The 22,087-nt window shown below is 42.5% G+C and overlaps 1 protein-coding gene and 1 long non-coding RNA gene across 3 annotated transcripts in view; one reads left to right on the top strand and one right to left on the bottom strand.

The window, feature by feature from the left end:
• Positions 1-5,969, bottom strand: part of UIMC1 (ubiquitin interaction motif containing 1) — a 129,166-nt gene extending 123,197 nt beyond the window's left edge. The window contains exon 1 of one of the 2 annotated variants that reach the window (XM_077895437.1): positions 5,813-5,969. The gene's annotated coding sequence lies outside the window, so the exon portion shown is untranslated. Of the gene's footprint in view, positions 1-5,091; positions 5,232-5,812 lie in introns of those variants that run through there. The other variant, XM_077895440.1, reaches the window with a different exon arrangement.
• Positions 5,970-5,983: 14 nt separating this feature from the next.
• LOC144312560 (uncharacterized) lies at positions 5,984-14,744 on the top strand. The gene is made up of 4 exons (XR_013378061.1): positions 5,984-6,182; positions 11,782-11,846; positions 11,993-12,093; positions 13,763-14,744. It is a non-coding gene; the product is annotated as an uncharacterized LOC144312560 (long non-coding RNA).
• Positions 14,745-22,087: the final 7,343 nt, after the last annotated feature.

Genomic DNA, 22,087 nt, shown 5'->3' with positions numbered 1-22,087 from the left:
CTGATCACTCATTTCCTTCATCTTCCTTCTATTCCTCTCACTTAATAAAAGTATTTACCACTATGCTATACTCAATCTCCTCTCCCTACTTTGTAACTTCGCAATGCCATTGCGAAGTTTTTTTTTCCTTGGGGGGGTGCTCCCCTCCTTCACCAGGTAGATATCTACTCTGGAGCACAGCTGGTCTGTAGGTCATGTGTGTGGCATGTGCAGGTGTGCACAGCTGAGTGCCAGGGGGATGTGAGGACAGCTGACTGACACTCAGGTCACAATTTGACACCTCTCTTGGGCTTTCAAACTCAATTAGCAAAAGTTTAAAAGATATACAAATGCACCTAGGCCTTTCAGCTCAAATCTAGTCCTATCATTTCTGATTTGCTGTGAAACTGTACTGAATTTTTAAAGAAGTAACAATCTTTCACAAACTCTTCCCCAAAAAAGTGGTGGAACACTTCCCAACTCATTCTATCTGACCAAAGACAATAAGAGAAAACAAGAAACCAGGAGTGCCTGACTGGCTTAGTCGATGGAGCAATGTTACACTTAGTCTCAGAGTTATGAGTTTGAGCCCTATGTTGGGTTTAGAGAGTATTAAAAATAAAATCTTGGGGATCCCTGGGTGGCGGAGCAGTTTGGCGCCTGCCTTTGGCCCAGGGAGCGATCCTGGAGACCCGGGATCCAGTCCCACATCGGGCTCCCGGTGCATGGAGCCTGCTTCTCCCTCTGCCTGTGTCTCTGCCTCTCTCTCTCTGTGTGTGTGACTATCATAAGTAAATAAAAATTTAAAAAAAAATAAAAAATAAATAAAATAAAATCTTTAAGAAAAAAGAAAAAGAAACCAGAAACAAATATATCTGTTATAAATATAGATGCAGGGATCCCTGGGTGGCGCAGCGGTTTGGCGCCTGCCTTTGGCCCAGGGCGCGATCCCGGAGACCTGGGATCGAATCCCACGTCGGGCTCCCGGTGCATGGAGCCTGCTTCTCCCTCTGCCTGTGTCTCTCTCTCTCTCTCTCTCTCTCTGTGACTATCATTCATAAATAAATAAATAAATAAATAATAAATATAGATGCAAAAATCAATAAAATACTAACACACCAAATCCAATATTATATAAAAAGAATTATATACCATGACTAAGAAGTATCAAGAGAAGGCAAGGTTGGTTTAAGATCTGAAACTCAGGGGATCCCTGGGTGGCGCAGCGGTTTAGCGCCTGCCTTTGGCCCAGGGCGCGATCCTGGAGACCCAGGATCGAATCCCACATCGGGCTCCCGGTGCATGGAGCCTGTTTCTCCCTCTGCCTATGTCTCTGCCTCTCTCTCTCTCTCTCTGTGACTATCATAAATAAATAAAAAAAAAAAAATTAAAAAAAAAAAAAGAGCTGAAACTCAATGTATTATACCATATCAATATAATAAAGGACAAAAACTACATGATTATCTTAATATACACAGAAAGAGCATCTAACAAAACTCAACACCCTTAATGATAAAAATACTAAACATACTAAACAAACTAGAAATAGGAGAGAACTTCCTCAACCTGATAAAGTATCTATCAAAAACCCATGGTTGGGATCCCTGGGTGGCACAGCGGTTTGGCGCCTGCCTTTGGCCCAGGGCGCGATCCTGGAGACCCGGGATCGAATCCCACATCGGGCTTCCAGTGCATGGAGCCTGCTTCTCCCTCTGCCTGTGTCTCTGTGCCTCTCTCTCTATCATAAATAAATTTAAAAAAATTAAAAAAATAAAAAAAAAACATGGTTAATATCATACTTAATAATGTAAGACTGAAAGCTTTCCCCTTAAATCAGGTACAAAACAAGTATGTCCACTCTTAGCACCTCTATTCAACATTATAGTGGAGGCTCTAGCCAGAGCAATGAGGCAAAAAGAGAGAGAGGAAAAAAAAAAAAAAAAAAGGCATCTAGATTGGAAACGGGGAGAAGTAAAACCATATTTAGTTTTATCATCATTTAGATGCAATGATCTTGTACATAAAAAATTTGAAGGACTCCACTTAAAAAAAACTATCAGAATACACAAGTTCAGCAAGGCTGCAGGATACAAAATCAAAACAAAACTGTATTTCTATACATTTGCAATGAGCAATTTGAAAATAAAATTAAGAAAACAATTCCATTTACAAGAGCATCATAAAGACTAAAATAGGCATAACTTTAACAGAAGACATGCAAAACTTTTTTTTTTTTTTAAGATTTATTTATTTATGATAGACATAGAGAGAGAGGCAGAGACACAGGAGGAGGGAGAAGCAGGCTCCATGCCGGGAGCCCGACGCGGGACTCGATCCCGGGACTTCAGGATCACGCCCTGGGCCAAAGGCAGGTGCCAAACCGCTGAGCCACCCAGGGATCCCCAGACATGCAAAACTTATACCCTAAAAACTACAAAACATTTTTTAAAGAAATTAGAGGGATCTAAATAAAAGAAAAACAACCCAAGTATCAAAAGACTTCAGATGGTACTACTACTCCTTAAATTGATATATGGATTCAATTCAATACCTAATAAAATTCTAGTTGGCTGTGTATGTAAATTAACAAGCTGATCCTAAAATTCACATGACAATTCAAGGATCCCAAAACATTTCTAATTAATCTTCACAAAAACCTAAGAAGTATATGTAATTGTTACTAGGAAGCATAAGTTCAGAAAAGTAACTTATCCAAAGTCACAAAGGAGCCACTTACAATTCTGTCTCCTGACTACAATACTTCGTGACTTAATCTTTACACCTCTTCTAACTAAAACTGCTGCCTGATGCATGGTATGCACACATAAATTATATTTGTTGAATGAGGGTACATGGAGGGTTCAGTCAGTTAAGTGACTGCCTTCAGCTCAAGTCATGATTTCAGTCCTTGAGACTGAGCCCTGCATTGGGCTCCCTGCTCAGTGGGAAGTCGGCCTCCCTCCACCCCCAATTCATGCTCTCAAATATACAATACTACGTAAAGGCACAGATGGATAAAATTATTATAGGTTGAATAGCATAGGTAAGACAGATGTCGGAATTAGTTTGAGGGAATTCTGAAGGAATCACAGTGCCCTAGAAAAAAATTTTGTATGGAAGTTTTCATCTCATTAAATGTTTTCTGTACGCTAGAGTTATTTAAACCAAAATGCTCAAATCTGATAGCAAGAGTAGCTATACTACCAAATATATGTAACTTCTTAAAGATACATAAATAAGTAAAAACCCTACTCTTCTCTGTAGCACAAAACCCCCAGCAGTCTTAAAAGGGGTTTTGAAAGAATTAAGCAGATAAGGGATTGACAAGAAGCATTAAGTAGAGGCCCCTCCACAGATTACAGACTCCAAAATTCAGTGCTTCCTGAAATTTAGCCACACAGTTCCACAGTAACTCTAATAAAAGTAAAAACAAGGCACTGCTTGGCCAATTTAAACAAGCAAACCAGCATACAGTTTAGCTACTATTTAAGTTGCTACCCTTAAAACTGAAGAACTCACTAAAATAACGGCTTATCTTCAATTACTTGAACCAACGCTAAAGAATGAATTACAACTATGAAGGAAAAATAGAGTCTAGAGGGCAACAGCCTCATCTTAACAGTGACAGGAACAAAATGTCTCTAAAAGAATGCACAAGCAGGAAAGGTGACAGAATGATGAGATTTATTTCACAGGTAGAATTTTTGGTAGTCCTTGAAAATACCCAACTTGGGATATTACTTGTCATTTTCTTTTTTTTTTTAATTTTTTATTTATTTTTTATTTATGATAGTCACGCAGAGGGAGAGAGAGAGGCAGAGACACAGGCAGAGGGAGAAGCAGGCTCCATGCAGGGAGCCCGACGTGGGATTCGATCCCGAGTCTCCAGGATCGCGCCCTGGGCCAAAGGCAGGCGCTAAACCGCTGAGCCACCCAGGGATCCCTACTTGTCATTTTCTTTCAGCAATATCTATCATCTTTATCTTGATCTGAAGATCACTTAAAATCACTCAACTTAAAATCTTGACATTCTACCTACCAAACATGTCAAAATCACTTTGAAAGCTTGGAGACATAGGGACCTTAACAAAAAGTCTTTATTAATGACTCACCATAAGTTATTGATTAAGTCACTACTCAAGAAATGGTACCAAGCTTTATCACCTGATTTCAAGAGCTTGTTTCCTTGATTTAACAATAGGTAAATGAGACAGCTCTTCCTGCCCTCATATTTTAATAAAACGACCTTCTTGCACCAATAATACGTCAGTACATAAAATTAAAAAGGCAAATGCATTCACATACACAAGCACACTCATGATTCTTTATTTCCCACTTTATACTCAGCCTCAGGACAAGTGTGTAACAACACATTTTGAGGGACGCCTGGGTGGCTCAGGCTCAGCGGTTGAGCATCTGCCTTTGGCTCAGGGCGTCATCCTGGAATACCGGGACAGGCTCCCTGCATGGAGCCTGCTTCTCCTCCCTCTTCCTATGTTTCTGCCTCTCTCTGTGTGGCCCTCAAGAATAAATAAATAAATCTTTAAACACACACACACACACACACACACATTTTGAGTAATTAAATTAGTCATTTATTGGGTCCTCGGACAATATTCTAGGTACCTCACATGCATTCTAAAGGTTATCCTCCCAATCACTCCATGTGTTATCGCAATTTTTTACTATTTTTAATCATTGATCATGATCTTTACAATTTTATCACTATTTTACGTTTGTAAATTTATTCAAAATCAAACAATTGAAAAAAAATCAAACAACTGGTAAGTTCCTACTAGGTTAGTAAATGGCCATGTGGTGAATTGCAGCTCAATATACCTGATACCAAAAACACATTCTTTGATTCATCTACAAGGCACTGCCTCCCGATAGGAAAAAATTAAGACAGAAGCATAAAACTTTCACTTTTCCCTGGATATTACTTATATCTCAGTATAACATAGCTGACTAAATACAAGAACATTAGAGTCAGGCCGCCTGGATTCAAAATAGCTCTACTACCACTTACGAGCTAGGTCTTCCATCCTCAGTTACCTCACCTCTGAACTGAGTACCTCATGAAAGTGTCCTTAAGATTAAATAAACGCGTACGTGTAACAGGCTTGAAACACTGTCATCGTTCAGAAGGACCCATCAGTTCTGTTGGAGGGGAAAGCAGCATATAATATGGATTTCGAAGGAAAATACTTTTTTCTGGGCAAATAACAGAAGAAAGCATCACTCTCCAGCAAAACAGTAGACTGGCCGTGGAGGAGGGGGCGTGAGGACCACGGGCCCCTCCTCCGGGAAAGGCCCGGGCTGCGGAGCCCGTGGGGGGAAACGGGGAGGACGCAGCCCCTCCCGAGGTGTCCAGCGTGAGGAAGGAACGCACGAGGCGCGGGCGGGGACCGAACCCACCCGCGGACGCGGAAAAACGAAGGAGCTCCTGGGAAGATAGAGGCCCCACCCCCGAGAGAAGGGGGCAGGCCTGGCACTGGGGGCTGACGCCCACTACGACGTCAGAAGGCGCCCAGCGAGGTTCCCCGGGGCCACCCCTGTGTCCCAAAGGGCCCCTCTCCCGCGTCGGGAGGCCCCTGCCAGCTTCCTGAGGCGTCCCGAAGGGCCACCCCGGCGTCCGGGGACGCCCACCCAACATCCTGAAGAGCCACCCCGACGGCCCGGAGGCCCACCCCGGCGTCCGGAGACGCTGGCTTCCGCCGCCGATAGGGCTCTACCCCGCGTCAGAGCCCCTGCGGGTGAGGAGGCCCCCTGAGAAAAGAATGCAGGCGGGAAGAGGACGGGCTGGGGGTGAGCGGAGGCGGCAGGTACTCACCGACCGGCCGGCTCCCCACTGCCGAGCCCCTCCTCCCGGGCCCTGCGGGTCGCGAGCGTCCGGAGCACGTCAGGAGCGGGGGGCGGGCTGGCGCGAAGCTGAGGCGCCGCCGGGAGGAGTCGCGCTGGCGGGGCGGGTGTGCGAGCGTGCGCCGGCGTCCCGAGACGCAACCAACCCGCGCTGCGGGGGGAGGCCGCGGCCTGGCCGTACCACTGAGCGAGGGCTGGCGCGCGGTCGCTGGGGGTCGGACTTGCTCCTCCAGCGCCGTGTGGGGCCCTCCCCGCGCACGCGCAGCGCAGCGTGCTCCTTCGGTGTACGTTAGCGAGCTGTGGAGAACCGAGGAGTAACGGTAGGGCGGCGGAAGGCTGCGGTGAGCCCTTTCAGAGTCTCCTCTGCCATATGAAGCCTCCCCTGGCCTGTAGAGTTATACTGAAATGGTCTGTTCGTGTGACCACTTGAAAACTATGTCCTGATCGAAAATGTTACGAACTGGCCATTTTCGGGAAGGGAGGGAATCTGAGGAAGGTAAACTCTTGGAGATGTCAGTTGGCAGTATAAAATTAGAACAACCACTTTTGGTGAAATTTTAAATGTGCGTTTTATAACCCGGCAACTTTATGTCTAGAAGAATAGAAAAAGAAATTCCTACAGGTATTCACAAGAAGAAAAATTCATGTTTGAGCCTGCTTCCTTGTCAAAAATGTAAACAACGGAAATGTGCACTAAGCATAGTAGACAACGTGATACGTTCCTGTGATGTTACAACAAATTAAACTAATGAATGAGTCCTATACATATCAACATTTGATAGCTCTTAAGAGTTATAAAGAGCAATATGCCAGTAAATATGTGCAGTGTGAAGTGACGTGTAAATTTAACACAATCGCAGTATATACAGATAATGGAAAATGTTAAGTATAGAAAATGAAGTAGATGGATATATGGATATGCACCATGATAAAGGCAGGAAAGGGGGGAGGGGTAAAAGTCAGAATGGATAAACAGGACTTCAGATAGATTTGTCATGATTTCTTTTTTTTAAAAAGAAGAAACCTGGGGTGCTTGGGTGGCTCAGTCAGTGAAGGGTTAAGAGTCTACCTTCTGCTCAAGTCGTAGTCCCCTGGTCCTGGGACTAAGCCCAACCTTGGGCTCCCTGCTCAGTGCAGAGTCTACTTCATCCTTTCCCTCTGCCCCTCCCCCCTGCTCTACTCTTGCTTGCTTTCTCTCTCCCTCTCAAGTAAATAATTTTTTTAAAATACTTTTTTAAATATTTATTAAATATAAAGTAATTATATTTAAATATTTTAAAATATAAATATTTTTTAAATAAAATAAAAAATAAACCTAAATATAACATACAAAACATTAACAATTTGGTCGTGGAACTAGTTACATTAGTTCTTAGTGGATGTGCTGCAGAAGCAAGCACTAATTACAGTATTCTTAACATTTTCTGTGACATTTAATTCTGGGATGACCTTTTCTAATCCTCCCAAGTCACCTCCAACTGATCCATTTTTTCCTTTGCCTGCTGTAACACTGATGCTGAAAAGGGCTGTTGGGCTGGCTAAATGACAGAAATTGACAAGAGGTCAAACAGGAGTTCCAAGCAAGGCTTTATTGAGGCTTATGCTCAGCACAAGGAAGACAGCACAAAGGAAAGAGTTTTCAGGCTAGCTCCCTGAAGAGAGGTCTGGGAGAGCTTTAAAGAGGTTTAGGTGGGAAAAGGGTGACATTTAAGCATGTAGAGGTGGAGAATTCTTGACACCTGAGTACTTAAGGGTCATGCTTCTTCATGTCTCACCTGTCTAATTAGCACGTGATATCTCCACCCTTAGTGTTATAATGAGGGAAAAAGGCAGTGAAAGGTTAGCATTGGTGACTATCTTGGCACAAATTGGTTTGATCCAGTCTTCACCAGTCTTGAGTCCCTCCTTTCCATAAATATCTTGTTTCCACATTCCTGCAAGATAGTACTCAGGAGGTATAGAGATTTAGCTTTTCTTTTTATGGAGAGCCAGGGAATGCTGGATTTTGCAGTGAGGGTTGAGGGGATATGAGTACAGTCCCTGCTGTCTCATTTCATGAGACTCATGAACCTCAGATTAGCCTACTCCTACTGTTAGATGGAGAAGTGAACCAGAGCTTACTGTTGTGCCCAAGATTGTGAATCCGAGAAAACCACCAAGGAGCCGACACCGATGCAAGTACATGAGGGTTTATTAACAAGCTCGAGCTTGGGTCCAAGTATACCTGACACAGCGGAGCAGGGACTTGGACCCCGAAGGGGGTTACAGCTGGGTTTTTATGGGCTGGTCTAGGGGATTTTCAGAAGGGGTGGAGGAATTTCTTAAGCTCTATTTTCATTCCAATACAGGACTTTCTGTCTCTGTCAAGGGCGTTCTGGGCTCTGTTTCCATTCTGATATGGGACTTTCTGTCAAGGGCATTAAGCTCTGTTCTCATTCTGATATGGGACTCTCTGTCAGGAGTGTTCTGCTGTTTTTCCTGTAAAGTTAAGCTCTTATTCACAGGGGCCTGAGATGGCTATACTTGTGCTAATGATAAACTTGAGGTGGAATGGCCTTAATTTTCTCAGCCTCCACACTTACAATGTATATTACTCACCTAGGTCAGGTACATAAAGCAATCAAAGACTTCGCAGACAAAATACTACCAGCCAAGGATGAGGCAGAGAGGAGGAGACTCCTCCACAGGTTAACCCTGGAGTTCAGGTCCTTCCTAGAACTTGTAAGGGAAATTCCCCAGAGCACCAATGGTTGCCTAAATGGAAGGTTCCTTACCAAGCGATCCTAGCCATTTCAAAAGCGTCAACTACAAAGGAGTCCCTAACTGAGCACATCTTTCCAGATTGAAAGTCCTCTCTCCTAAATATCCACAGGACCATCCAGAAGACCTGAAGTCATCCTACTCCTATGAGACTATAGAAGACTTTAAATATATATTCAAGGGCCACTTGGGTGGCTCAGTCAGTTAAGCCTCTGACTCTTAGTTTTGGCTCAGGTCATGACCTCAGGGTCCTGGCTCTGAGCTCAGTACCAAGTCTGCTTGTCCCTTTTCTTCTGCTCCTCTTCTGCTTTCTCGCTCTTTCTCTCAAATAAATAAAAATCTTTAAATATCAATTCTAGAAGATGAATTAATGACAGATAAATAATGTGGTGACCTGGACTCCTACAATCTTTGTGGACATAATTCTGCTCACCCTCTACCACTTTGCTCAACCCCACTCCCACCCCACCAGAGAAGCACCTTCTCTGCCCCTGTTGAATCAAAAAGGAAAGCCTCTATTACCAAAATATTCCTCCTGTTGATTCTATTCATCTTTCCAGCCAACCTGACCAGGAGTCAATGGTAAGGACTCTAGACTCATAACTTCAGGTAATAATCTTTGTAACTGCTGGATCTGCTATAGGCATCTACCATCTAGTCCACAGTTCCCAATCATTTTTCCTAGTGGGCAGTCTTTTAACCTCTCCTTTTTCTCTCTCTCATCAGTTTAAGTTATTTGACTCCTCAACGTTTGCATAATAGAAAATGGAACTTAGGGGTACCTGGGTGGCTCAGTCAGTTAAGCATCTGCCTTAAGCTCAGGTCATGATCCCAGGGTACGAAGATGGGTTCCCTGCTAGCAGGGAACTTTCTTCTTCCTCTCCCTATGCCCCTCCCCCATCATGCACACACTTGCACACACGTGCTTTCTCTCGGTCTCTCAAATAAATAAGAGCTTTAAAAACAAAGAGGGATGCCTGGGTGGCTCAGCGGATGAGCATCTGCCTTTGGCTCAAGGCATGATCCCAGGGTCCCAGGATCAAGTCCCAAATCGGACTCCCTGCATGGAGCCTGCTTCTCCGTCTGCCTGTGTCTCTGCCTCTCTCTCTCTCTTTGTGCCTCTCATGAATAAATAAAATCAGAAAGGAAGGAAGGAAGGAAGAAAGAAAGAAAGAAAAAGAAAGAAAGAAAGAAAGAAAGAAAGAAAGAAAGAAAGAAAGAAAGAAGAAGAAAGAAAGAAAGAAAGAAAGAAAAAGAAAGAAAAGAAAGAAAATGGAATTTACCTGTGTATCTATATAACTCCTATGGTAAACTTAACTGTTTGCCAGTTCAGTCTACATCATGCATGGCCCAGGAATATCAAACTATTGTCTATAATGTCACTATACCAAACAACCAGTGGCCTCTGTCCCTTTACCAATGACCTAGGCCTAATAAAGCAAAATTAAAAGATTTCACCCTTCTATCAGGTGGACTCTTATCCCCCAACTGTACTCATTCAAATGAACTCCCCAAAAATGAACTCTAGAAGTGGTTTAATTCCAGCATTCCTACCAAAGCATGTATACCAGGAGGTTACCTTTTTTAAAAATATTTATTTATTTTGGGGGGAGGGGTAAAGAAAGCGGGGGAGAGAGTCTTAAGCAGACTCCACACTGAGCGCAGAGCCTGATGCAGGGCTCAATTTCATGCAGTCATGACCTGAGCTGAAAGCAAGAGTTGGACGCTAAACCTACTGTGCCACCCTGGCACCCCCAGGTTTTCTTTTTTTTTAATGTGGAAGTCAGCCACACTGAACTTCCAAAACTCCCTCAAATGGTATATATAAGCCACAACTGGTGGCAGCCTACTACCCATGTGTTACTAACATCCACCACCAGGGAGAATGTGCCATAGATGGTATAACCCCAGGCAGAATAATAACTATACACCCACTACAACATAACTGCCCAGGGCATGCTATAGGTCTAATCCTTGTGGGAATTGGAGCCACTATAGAGCTGGTATACTCTTGGGAAGGCTTCGCGTACCATGAAGTGACTTTAAGAAATCTCATTTTGGGGCAGCCCCAGTGGCTCAGCGGTTTAGCGCCGCCTACAGCCCAGGGCGTGATCCTAGAGACCCAGGATCAAGTCCCACATCAGGCTCCCTGCATGGAGCCTGCTTCTCCCTCTGCCTGTGTCTCTGCCTCTCTCTCTCTCTCCTCTCTGTGTATTCTCATGAATAAATAAATAAAATCTTTAAAAAAAAAAAAAAAAGAAATCTCATTTTGGCCTTGGATTAATTGTCTACAAATAGAGAAGCATTTCAGGGCTTTTAAGAATCCCTGGTTTCGGGATCCCTGGGTGGCGCAGCGGTTTGGCGCCTGCCTGTGGCCCAGGGCGCGATCCTGGAGACCCGGGATCGAATCCCACGTCGGGCTCCCGGTGCATGGAGCCTGCTTCTCCCTCTGCCTGTGTCTCTGCCTCTCTCTCTCTGTGACTATCATGAATAAATAAATAAAATCTTTAAAAAAAAAAAAAAAAAAAAAGAATCCCTGGTTTCTCCAGCAAATGTTGTTCTTAACAACAGGTTAGCCTTAGATTACATCCTGGCCAAACAAGGAGGAGGCTGTGCCATATTAACATAACCTATTATACCTATGTAAAGAACTCGGGAAATATTGAATCAAATATAAGAAATATTTATAAGCAAGCATCCTGGCTACATCACTACAACCAAGGAACAGATCTAATGGTTAATAATATATGGTCAATGATCTAAAGTGCCCTCCCCAGTCTTTCTTGGTTCTTACCTTTTCTAGGACCATTAATGGCCATCCTACTTCTACTTACTTTTAGCTCCTGTCTAACTTATTAGTAAAGTTTATGTCTTCCAGACTCCAGGAGTTTCAGGTCAAGTTCATGGTGGCCCAGGGAGGCCAGCTTAACCCATTGGTGGCAGACCTGAATCCCTATAAGTCAGAATAGTCGGATGCCTGGGTGGCACAATGGTTGAGCATCTGCCTTCGGCTCATGGCGTAATCCCAGATCTGGGGATTGAGTCCCACATCAGCCTCGCTGTGAAGCACCTGCTTCCCCCTCTGTCTGTGTTTCTGTCTCTCTCTGTTTCTCATGAATAAATAAATAAAATCTTTTTTAAAAAAAATCAATAGTCAACAAGAGATTTTTACACCCCCAGGTTGGGATAAGGACAACAGCCCCCACTCAGCAGGAAGCAGTTTCAGAAGATGAGGAATAAGGAGGGTAAATCTCCCCCATTTGTGCTCTCTAATAAATAAATAAAATCTTTTTAAAAAATTCCACACCACTACATGCTTATATGTTGTCACCCTTTTCCCACCTAAGTCTCCTTACTGGTTAGTATCACACTTTTTTGGCAACTCCCCCAGGACTCCAGAAGGGTGTCTGGGACCCATATGGACAACTGGATGCAAACCTCTTCATAGCTGACATCAGCCATTAATCCTTTGCTTCAGTGTCACTGTGCTAGGTAAGTCAGCCTCCAGCACCCCAGGGGGGTTCCCAGTACTCTCATTCAGGTAATGTTTTTCCCTTTGCCCTTACTTCCCAATTTCCTTACCTCCTTCATTAGCCTCCCTCTTCTTTTCCATGTTCTTCACTCTCTTTCTTATACTCTACTAATGGAATGGCTAAAGAAAGTTAGAGCTTTCATCCTGTGAGAACATGCTCCCTCTGGTCAGTGACTAATCAGCAGAGGTAGGAAAGGCTCATTTCACACCACACAGATCTTGGTCAAACAGGCACTCACTAACCAGGGACTAATAAGAGTGGTGGAGGTATAACCCTCACAGAGTATAATCTAATAGCTGGAAATCTGATAGCCAACAGAAAACTTTCTTTTTTCTTTCTCCTCTCATTCCCTAGTTCCAAGTTGTCTGAATAGAGACTCATAAGGAATGGGTTAAAAAAGCTGACTCCCCGGGGATCCCTGGGTGGCTCAGCGGTTTGGCACCTGCCTTTGTCCCAGGGCGCAATCCTGGAGTCGGGCTCCCGACTTGGAGCCTGCTTCTCCCTCCTCCTGTGTCTCTGCCCATCCCCCCCCCCCCCCCGCCTCTATCATGAATAAATAAATTAAAAAAAAAAAAAAAAAAGCTGACTCCTGGGCAGTCCCGGTGGCCCAGCAGTTTGGTGCTGCCTTTGGCCCAGGACATGATCCTGGGTCCCACATTGGACTCCCTGCATGGAGCCTGCTTCTCTCTCTGCCTGTGTCTCTGCCTCTCTCTCTCTCTCTCTCTCTCTCTGTGGGTGTGTCTATCGTGAATAAATAAAATTAAAAAAAAAAAAAAAAACTTACTCCTTTGGCCTGATCACCCAATGGGCAGTGGACAGAGTGCCTCCCTTCACTGGCCCTTGCTTGGTTTCTTTCTCCCCATCTCTCTCTTTGCCCTCTCCTCTTCCAGCTCCCTCCTCTCTGCCCACTGCCCACTTTCAACTGGAAGACTCTCTATTTTGTTACCCTCTTTAAAATTTCTTGGTAAAAAAAAATAAATAAAAACAAAAACAAAAACTTCTTGGTTCTTCTTCCCTCTGTCCCTGTCTGTGGAGAGAGGAGGTGTGTGGGATTATCACTGTGCCAGTCGAATTTGTCACCCGGTTAGATCTTGTTGTCTTCTGTGAAGACTGCCCACTATTCTAACACAGACCTGGAGTCTGCAGAGGGAAACGCATTGCTTGTCATGCATTTTATTACCCAATCTGCTCCAGACGTTAGGAGAAAATTACAAAAGTTAGAGGCCAGCCCTCAGGCTCCACAGTCCACCTTGGTGGAAGAGGCCTTTGAGGTCTATAATAGGGACAAGGCAGAGGAAGCTAATAGAGATAAGAAATTGACCAAAAGACAAAGCTTTTGGCTACCTTAATTCATCCACCAGCTCCAGATGACCCTAGGAGCCCCAGAAGACCAGAAAATTGATAGGGAATTGGCAATCTGGGATGAAACCAAGGTAGTTATTGCCAGAAAAGGGGACATTGGAAAAGGAATGCCCTGAGTGCCCCACTATGGGACACCCAAGGGCAGCCCTGGCCAACTGCTGCTTCTTGCTAATCTCTCGAATGAGAGTGAACATACCGGTTGAGAAGACCCAATTCCAGTCCCTGATGTCTCAACCACAGTATATTTCTCTTGCTTGCTTCCTCAGCTGGTGGGACATTTGATCACCCATAGTATACTGGAGTTATTTCTGTATGTATCTATTGCTGTTATAAGACTTGTGAACTTTCTGAAGACATGATCCAGCAAGTAACAAAGAGATGCGCCAAAAGCAAACATTCAATACATGAATTGAATTGGGAAAGAGATAAAAGGTTTCAATGCAGGGCCAGAAAGGTCCTTTTGAAGCTTACATCAGAGAAGAATGCTGATTCAATTGTTGTTGGCAGCCATCTTGTAACCAGCCATTGATAAGCAGCTTCTAAAATGGCCTTCAACCATCTCATCTCCTGGGATTCAAACTCTTGAGGGTAGGCAATACTTACTTTTTAAAAGATATAATGAGGCAGAAGTGATGTGATGCATTTTCAGAACTAGGTTATAAAATGACTGTGGTTTCCTTCCTGGGCATTCTCACCCTCTGTATTTGTTCACTTTGGGAAACTCCAAATGCCATCTCAGGAGGCAGTCATGTGGAGAGACCCATGTATGGGATAGAATTCCACCCCCACCCCCACCCCGACAAGGTGACAGTTTAACTACAATCTCATAAGAGACCTTAAGTCAAAGGCACCACCTGGCTAAGCCGTACCTGAACAGCTAACCCACAAAACTTATGTTTATTTAAGTTTTGGGGTAATTTGTCACATAACAACAGATAAGTAATACACAGCTTAGAAGAGGAAAAAATAGAAAATAATAGGGTGAGAGCCCTGACCATACAGACCTGGAAACCATTCAACTTCTGGACTTTCTAGGGTACCTGCGTGGCTCAGTCAGTTATTTGTCTGACTTCAGCTCAGGTCATCAAGTCCTGGAATTAAGTCCCACATTAGGCTCTGTGATCAATGGGGAATTTGCTTGCACTCCATCCCTCCCCCTGCTCATGCTTTCCCTCATTCTCTCTCAAATATTTAAAAATTAAAATATTAAAAAAACAACTTCTCAATTTTCTGTAATGTGAAGTAATAAATGTCCTTAATATTTATATCAATATGAGTCATGCTTTGTTACTTGTTACTTGCAGTAAACTACATTCTAATTGGTATAAATCTGAAAGTCTGATCAGTAAGGAAATGATATATAGTATATTCATACAATAGAATAACAGCAAAAGAAAGAAATGAATTAAATCTACATTTGCCACCATGGATACATGTTAAAACATGATATTAAAAAATAATAAAAAAGATTAAAAAAAAACATGATATTAACTGTAAAAAGCAAGTTGCAGGATGATGCGAGCTCAATGAGAATAGGGACTTTATTCTGTGCACTGCTATATCCCCAGTACTTAGAAGTATGCCTAGCACATAGTAGAGAAGCACGAATGATATGCTCAGCATGATTCCACTTATGTGAACACAAACTCTTATAGAAATAATATCACATTTTTTTAAGTAACAGATACATGTAGAAGTATTTTCAGAGGCCTAGGAGGATACATGGATACACAATAAAGGAAATATAGGATACTTCTGAAAAGAGAGTGGTCTAAAATTAGAATCAGACAAAGAGAAGCTTACTGTCCTGATTTTATTTTTAGAACTACTGTGTAATTAAAAATGAATAAACTTGGGCAGCCTGGGTGGCTCAGCAGTTTAGCACCGCCTTCAGCCCAGGGCGTGGGTCCTGGAGACCCGGGATAGAGTCCCACATCAGGCTCCCTGCATGGAGCCTGCTTCTCCCTCTGCCTAAGTCTCTGCCTCTCTCTGTCTGTCTCTCATGAATAAACAAATAAAATCTTTTTTTAAAAAATGAATAAACTATGTATTTTAAAGCAAACAAAGTAATCACTAGAGAACTTTTAGTAATTGCTACATCCAAGTTACTTAATGTTTCTGTGCTGATTTCTCTTTCTGAAGCTTCTCTTGCCATTTCTGCATGGAATTTCTTGTCTTTTTTTTTTTTGAAGATTTTATTTATTTATTAATAGAGACACAGAGAGAGAGAGAGAGAGAGGCAGAGACATGGGCAGAGGGAGAAGCAGGCTCCATGCAGGGAGCCCAACATGGAACTCGATCCCAGGTTTCCAGGATCACACCCCAGGCTGCAGGTGGCGCTAAACAGGCTGCCCCATTTCTTGTCATTTAAAAAAAAATTTTTTTTTCATTTTTATTTATTTATGATAGTCACACAAAGAGAGAGGCGCAGAGACACAGGCAGAGGGAGAAGCAGGCTCGATGCACTGGGAGCCCGATGTGGGATTCGATCCCAGGTCTCCAGGATCACCCCCTGGGCCAAAGGCAGGCGCCAAACCGCTGCGCCACCCAGGGATCCCTCTTGTCATTTTTAAAGTGAGTCATTTGTTAATATTGGGAAAATCATTTGTTTAAAACTCCTTATGTTCCACGTGGGAGCACTAATGTAATAATCCTGATTCTTCTCTACCTCCTCACTCATTCCTCCCAGAGTAGGGCTAACTTATATATCTGGTAGGCTTCAGAGAAGGAACTTTTTCAACCCTTCCCTCAGTATCTCCCAGATATGCCTACCTGCATGAAGCACAAAGCACACATTCTCTGCTCTTCTCTACTGTAACTTTTATAGTATTTATACCACCCCTAACCTTACCCATCTACTCAAAGAAAAGCCAAGACTGGGTCCCTGGGTGGCTCAGTTAAGTGTCTCTTTTTTTTTTTTTTTTTAATATTTATTTATGTGTGAGAGAGAGAGAGAGAGAAAGGCAGAGACACAGGAGGAGGGAGAAGCAGGCTCCATGCCGGGAGCCTGACATGGGACTCGATTCCAGGACTCCAGGATCGCGCCCTGGGCCAAAGGCAGGCGCCAAACCACTGAGCCACTCAGGGATCCCCAGTGTCTGACTCTTGATTTTGGCTCAAGTCATGATCTCAGGTTTGTGAGATTGAGACCTGCATAGGGCTCCTTGCTTGGTGGGGATCCTGCTTAAGAGTCTCTCTCTCTCTCCCCCTCGCCCTCCACCCCTCCCCCCTCTATAAAAAGCCAAGACGGGATCCCTGGGTGGCGCAGTGGTTTAGCGCCTGCCTTTGGCCCAGGGCGCGATCCTGGAGACCAGGGATCGAATCCCACGTCGGGCTCCCAGTGCATGGAGCCTGCTTCTCCCTCTGCCTGTGTCTCTGCCTCTCTCTCTCTCTCTCTCTCTCTCTCTGTGTGACTATCATAAATAAATAAAAATTAAAAAAAAAAAAAAAGCCAAGACTGTTTAGATGTGCCTACTTTAAGAGAAGCCCGTTCAATTCAGGGTTGAAGTATAAGAAAGCTTACTTGGTTAACACACTAATCTTTTAACTGGTTCCAATCTTGGTTTGTTTTTGTTTTTTTTTTTAAGATTTTATTTATTTATGAGAGACAGAGAGAAAGGCAGAGACATAGGCAGAGGGAGAAGCAGGCTCCCTGCAGGAGCCCAATGTGGAACTTGATCCTAGATCTCAGGATCATGCCCTGAGCTGAAGGAAGATGCTCAACTGCTGAGCCACCCAGGCGTCCCTAACTTGTTCCAGTCTTGGGCAGGAGACAGAAGTATTATTTATAAACATCCTCAAACCACAATAACTAGGAAGCCTTTTTTCACATTTTTTTAAATATAGAGCTATATATGTCTACTAATGTAAAACTGCAACAAAAGAACAGTAACACAGCCCATGTGCACAGCAACCAAGAAAGTGCTAGGTGAGTTTCAGGTATAAATCTACATTTTTTTTTTAAGATTTTAGTTTTTTATTTATTCATGAGAAACACAGAGAAAGAGAGGCAGAGACACAGGCAGAGAGAGAAGCAGGCTCCATGCAGGGACCCCAATGTGGGACTCGATCCCGGGACTCCAAGATCATGCCCTGGGCCAAAGGCAGATGCTCAACCACTGAGCCACTCAGGCATCCCTATAAATCTACATTATTGATGTTAGTCATGGAGTGAGATTTTTCTTTTTTTCTATTCTTTTTTCTTTTTTTGGTCTTTGCATTTATTATAGGATTTGGGTGCTTTTTAATCTATATTTGTAAGGAATATACACCATTAGAATAGTGTTCTTGATTCCATTTTGAAATAAAAATTTACTTCTCTTTTTAAAAAGTTTCCAAATCAATTTAATTGAAGAACTTCAGATTGCAAGCAACCTATTTTGACACTGTGATAATTGGGGCACCTGGGTGGCTCAGCCAAACAGCCAACCCTTGATTTCAGGTCTTGGTATTGGGGTCCTGGGATCCAGATCCACATCAGGCTTGCCACTCAGCAGGGAGTCTACTACTCTCCCTCTCCCTCTGCTCCTGCCCTCATTCATGCATGCTCTAAAAAATAAATAAATAAATCATTTTTAAAACTGTTAATTAACAAATACTCATCTCTGTGAATCTGGATTTTTCTAGATATTATGAATCAAACTAAGAGAGACATATGCCTTCAATAATACAAAAATATACATACATAAGATTATTCATTGGTGAGCCACCTAAGTGGCTTAGTCAGTAAGTATCTGCCCTTAGGTCATGATCCCAGGGTCCTGGGACCAAGCCCTGTGTCAGGTTCCCTAATGAACCTACTTCTCCCTTTCTCTCTGCAGTTTCCCCTGCTTCTGCTCTCTTGCTCTGCCTCATTCTCTCTTGCATGCATGTTCTCTCAAATAAATAAACCTTTTTTAAAAAAAGATTATTCATTGGTGATTTTAAAATATTGGAAATAGGGATACCTGGGTGGCTCAGTGGTTGAGCATCTGCCTTTGGTTCAGATTGATCCCAGCTCCCGGGATCAAGTCCCGCTTTGGGCTCCCCACAGGGAGCCTACTTCCCCCTCTGCCTATGTCTCTGCCTCTCTGTGTCTCTAATGAATAAATAAATAAAATATTTAAAAATATAAAAATAAAAATACTGGAAATAAGGACACCTGGCTGGTTCAGTTGGTAGAGTGTACAACTCTTGATCTCAGGGTCATGAATTCAAGCCCTACATTGGGCAAGAAGCCTACTTAAGTGAAAAATAAGAAAACATTTTTAATAATAAAATAAAAAGGGCAGCCCTGGTGGCTCAACGGTTAAGTGCTGCCTTCAGCCCAGGGCAGGATCCCAGAGACTGGGGATCAAGTCCCACGTCGGGCTTCCTGTGTGGAGCCTGCTTCTCCCCCTGCCTGTGTCTCTGCCTCTCTCTGTGTCTCTCATGAGTAAATAAATAAACTCTTTTAAAAATAATAATAATAATAATAAAATAAAAAATACTGGAAATAACCCAATGTCCATTCATAGGAGAATGGAACATCCAATTAATGGAATATTATGCAGAGGTAATATGCAGCAGCAAAACAAACAAAACCACACATATACACACAAGGGGCAACTTAGAAACTATGTACTAATTACATACTGGGAGTGGACAGACACAAAGTGGAAAGAATAATGGGGGGTAGCCATTGGAATGGGGTAGAAATGTAAGGAAGGGAGACATCCATGTGTGAAAATAAATAAAGGAAAAATAATCTAAAATGAAATTGAGGGGCACCTGGGTGGTTTGGTGGTGGTTGAGCATCTACCTTCAGCTCAGGTCATGATCCCGGGGTCCTGGGATTGAGCCCCATACCAGGCTCCCTGCAGTTAGCCTGCTTCTCCCTCTGCCTAAGTCTCTGCCTCTCTCTGTGTGTCTCTCATGAATAAATAAATAAAATCTTTTTAAAAATAAAAATAAAATGAAGTTGAGAGGTCTTGAGGGGAGAGCTCTCACCCAGGTTAACACTCACAATAAGAAGCATACCTTGTATTCCTCAACTGGAAGAAGTTTACTTTGCATATGCCAGCAGGAAGCAGGAAGAATTTCTCCTTGCCCAGCAATAGCCTAGCCAATGAGAACTCAGCAAAACAGCTTCTTTTCCCCCAAAAAAGCAAGCCCTTCTCCTCTGTTCTCAGGGCTTGCCTACCACTCACCATAGTTTGCTTATCCTGAATTATAATTCCACTGCTATTCCCAAATAAACTCACGTTTCTGGTAAAATAGCTGTTTTTTGTTTTGTTTAAAGATTTTACTTATTTATTTGAGAGGGAGAGCACAAGCAGGAGGAGGGGCAGTGGGAGGAGCAGACTCCCTACTGAGCAGGGAGTTCAATGCAGGGCTCCATCCCAGGACCCAGAGATCATGATCTGAGCTGAAGGCAGATGTTTAACTGACTGAGTCACTCAGGTGCCCTGGCTCTTTTGTTTTTTAAGGTCAAAATAAGTTAAAACCTTTATTGTATTTCTAGTTTTAGAACCTTCTTAACATTTCCTAAAAAATAAAATCAACAAGGATGGGGAGAAAACTCTAAATGGAATACAAATAGAAATATCAAACTATTGCAATTGAATAACATAACCACACTGAAGAGAGAGGGGAAATTTACACTGAAAAAGAAAAAAACAAATGCATACAGATGCATAATACACAACCACACACACACACACACACACACACGTATATATGTGTATTATATATCCCAAGTCTATATACTAGGAATATCTAGAAGCAATGACACCCCGATAGGAATGAGAACACCTAGATCGCAGATCTCGGTTTTTAAAACCATTCTCTACTATACAGAACTAGGACTCCTCAAAAAATTGGCTAACTCCAGAGAAAGAACAAGAGGAGTCTGATCATCTGTGCAAGAAAGTAAAGAAATGCTCAAAGAAAGATGAAAACATGTCAAACATATAGGACCAACTTGAAGCAGTTTCTAGGGTCAATATGGAACAATATAAAAAATCAAAATAAATAATGATAGTCATGGACTGTAGCTCATTAAATAAAATAATTCTTGAGTCTATATTGATATAAATACATAAATAAGGGAAAAGGGACAGCTCTTCCATTAGGTAGAATGTCAATTAATAAATGTAGAAGGAATGAAGGAATTAGAAAACCACCATTTGACAACCAACAGAGTAACAATTAAGGCACTGTCACATGTGAATACTAAAGCTAGTGGATACAAGGTTGATAACCAACAATATGTTTATGTAATCTCAAAGAATGTCCTCACAAAATCATAATTAATTACAAAGGGAAAAATAGTAACTTTACAGTGGAGAAAACTGGCAGGCACCACCTAATCAAGTAATCAGAGTTATCATCACTAGTAATGAGACACATCAATATCATGTACAATCTGATATGCCTGTGCTATTGCTGCCAAAATACATACATAGAGAAACTGAAACAAACCCAAACTGAGGGACAATGGCATGAAAGACAACAAATGAGGAATTCATCCAGATTAAAGGAAACTAAAGAGACATAAAAATTGAATGAAACATATGATCTAGAATTCTCCTCTGCTTTTATAAAGGAAATTATTGGGATCATTAGTGACATTTAAATACAGTCTATAGGGATCCCTGAGTGGCTCAGCGGTTTAGTGCCTGCCTTTGGCCCAGGGTGTGATCCTGGAGTTCGGGATTGAATCCCGCGTCGGGCTCCCGGCATTGAGTCTACTTCTCCTTCCTGTGTCTCTGCCTCTCTCTATCATCATGAATAAATAAATTTTTTAAAAAAATTTTTTTAAATAAATAAATAAATACAGTCTATAGATTAAATAATACTATTGTGTCAATGTGATTTTTTTACAATGATAACTATACTGTGATTCTATATTAAAATGTCTTTGTTTTTAAGAAATGTACAAAGGGGCGCCTGGGTGGCTCAGTCAGTTAACCATCTGCCTTTGGCTCAGGTCATGATCTCAGCATTGTGAGATAGAGCTCCTCATCTGTCAGGTGGAGGTCCATCAGGTCCGGGCTTGACCGGGAGTTTGCCTAAAGTTTTCTCTCTCCCTCTGCCCCTCCCCCTGCTCATGCCCTCTCTCTCACTCTCTCTCTAAAGTAAACAAATAAATCTCTTTTTTTAGTAAACAAATCTTAAAATAAATAAATAAATAAATAAATGTAGAGCATCATGAACAATTAAAGAAGTACAAAATAAAAGTTCCACAGCATATTTGTTAAATTAGCAAAAACAAAGCAGACAAAACTCAATGGTATCAAGACTGTGAGAAAAAAAAAAAAAAAAGACTGTGAGAAAATAAGTATATTTCTTCATTGTGAATGCACTGGAAACAGGTGTAATCTTTCCAGAGAGAAATTTGGCAATAGCTGTCAAGAATCATAAAAATGATCATACTCCCAACCTGAGTAATACCACATTGGGGAATACATCTTATGGAGAAGACTCAAAAGAGAGAAGCACACACTTGAACAAGGATGATTATAGCCAAACAGTATACTTGCTAAAAACTAGAAACAATCCAAATGCTCACCCATGGGAGAGAGGCTAAATTGAAACAGGCCATATTAGAGCAATATAATAACAGTTATTAC

This window comes from Canis aureus, chromosome 4, assembly GCF_053574225.1.
Source record: "Canis aureus isolate CA01 chromosome 4, VMU_Caureus_v.1.0, whole genome shotgun sequence".
NCBI lineage: Eukaryota > Metazoa > Chordata > Mammalia > Carnivora > Canidae > Canis > Canis aureus.
The sequence above is the reverse complement of the archived record's forward strand: the minus strand, read 5'-3'. Positions and strand labels throughout refer to the sequence as shown.